Raw genomic sequence first — 2,177 nt, 5'->3', positions numbered from 1 at the left:
CTGCACTTTTATTAAGTTATAAAATTTGGTGAGAATACAGCTCTGCTATTACTGGAGGAGGTTCACAGTGATGCCTGTTTTACATGGTGGGAAGAGGCGTGCTAATGAAGGGCAGGGAGGCTAAATCCTACTCTGCATCTGAATGTACAAAAACCACTCAAAATGACAAAATTGAAGTCCAATTCACATCTATGTGACCTCAAGTAACTGACTACACCAAAAGTGTTTTTGCTGCTCCATACATCCAACCTGTATCATATCTTAAGGGTCTTTTCCAACCTAAATGATTCCATGAGTCTATAATTTCCCCCCCCATCTTCTCTTGGATAACCAAGAAAGTTCTGGCAAGAACTCAGAGATACCCTGTTTAGACTACAAAATTAAGGGTTCTTCGTGGAAAATACCATTTTAGCAATTCACTCTGCTTTATACAGACAGGAATTATAATTACAATTATGTTTACAATGCTGTATGTGAAAGTGGTCTGCAAACAGACAAAATTACCTATCACTTAAGGTTTCAAAACCCAATACCACGCTATCAAAAAATACTCATAGCCATAAAAAAATCATAAAAGCACAACCAACCTTCACTCCTGCCATGTCATTGCATTCTGCTCTAGCTCATGACAGCTCGTTCCAGCAATATAAACTGTGGAGGAGAATGCTACCATTTAACTTCCTAGGCACAAAAGGATGCAGAAAAGCCTCTTTTTGTATTTCAGCCATATCAAAATAGAGGGAATACACGATAATAAGAAACATGGACATAACTTCTGCATTATCTATCTATCAGCATCCTTTCAAATACAGAGGAAGGCCAGAAACATTTCTAAGTGTTCAAATTCTGTCCAATTCAGCTGAAGGTAGGGATATGGAGGTAGTTATCACCAACTCACAGTACTGCCACTCGTGTTTCCATACAAATCCACAAACGCTTGGAAATATAATAAGGAAGAAAAAAATGGAGTGCTCTCTGGCAGCTTTCCCAGAGTAACTATGATAAAGTAGAGTTGCTGGAACGAGTCCCTTGGTGGAAGATGAACGAGCCACAGTGAGACAGGGCAAGTGGCAAGCACACCAGTGCCTCACAGTGCTACTCAACGCCCGACAGTCTGCTCCTGTTACAACACGGGAAGTAGCCCACAGGCCTAACAACAGAATATGAACATTCAGTTACCCACCAGCAGGAAGGCATCACCACCAGCATGACCACAACAGTTCTTTTCCATGCTCAGGTTCAAGAGTTTCAAGGAAGTTTAGGGCAGATGGTTCAGTGAGTTATTTCCCTGCCACATTCAACTTCATCTGAACCACACCTCTGCCACCAAGTATCAGTCAGACCATCAGCCACAAGGTGGTTTTAAGCACCAGTATAAGCGATAGTTTTGTTTAGGAGTAAGCTGACTTAATTTCAGGGAACCTACAAAGAGGCATTTCTAGAAAGTGATTTCCACGATTGATTTTAGGCATTCATCCTAAAATTAAGCATGCCCTAAGAGTACTCCTGACAATAAAGACAAGCCTAGAAGTCTCTGTTACAGTCATCATCACTGCCGGCATGGCAAAATAGATGAGGTGAATCACATCCTAATATTCTGTCCTCTCTGAAAGAGGCCCTCACAACTTTCTCCAGTTACATGCATTGCCCTAGTCTTTCCAGAAGGGGAAGGGAACAGATCAGAGTAATTTGCAAGCCATTGGTACCCTCAGTACCTCACTAAGCACTGAGGACTCAAATTTACAGGTAGGATATTTGCTCACTCACAATACTACCTGCACTCACCTTGTGAAAGCGCACCTTTTGAGAGCCACTGTAATTATTATATACCCTAAAGTAACTATTATTTATGCTTGGCATAAAGCGGTAAGATTTAACTACCACCATTGAGACATTTCACCACCATCCTCTGAACTGCAATAATGCAACCCCCTTGCAACTGGGATGAACACTTTGCACCTGAGACCACTAAGCTTCATGCGGCACAAAGGACACTCGCAGCATGACCGAAAGAATTGAGAGTTAGTCAACTTTTTGGACTGATTACGCCGCCAAAACTGTTTTTGAGTTCCAAGTATCTCAGTGATTAACCACTCCAGATGCTCCTTGCTCTCCACAGCATATGCAGCACCGGTACCTGCAACGCCCGCCCCCCGCTGCACCGCCGCCCTCCGCAC

At 42.7% G+C, this 2,177-nt stretch overlaps 1 protein-coding gene across 1 annotated transcript in view; it reads right to left on the bottom strand.

Annotated features, from left to right (window-relative positions):
• TSGA10 (testis specific 10) overlaps positions 1-2,177 on the bottom strand; it is a 37,740-nt gene that overhangs the window by 29,785 nt on the left and 5,778 nt on the right. The window lies entirely within an intron of this gene.

The sequence above is a fragment of the Egretta garzetta genome, unplaced genomic scaffold, assembly GCF_000687185.1.
Source record: "Egretta garzetta isolate BGI_Z169 unplaced genomic scaffold, ASM68718v1 scaffold5, whole genome shotgun sequence".
In the NCBI taxonomy this organism is placed as follows: domain Eukaryota; kingdom Metazoa; phylum Chordata; class Aves; order Pelecaniformes; family Ardeidae; genus Egretta; species Egretta garzetta.
This window is presented reverse-complemented; position numbering and strand designations above follow the sequence as displayed.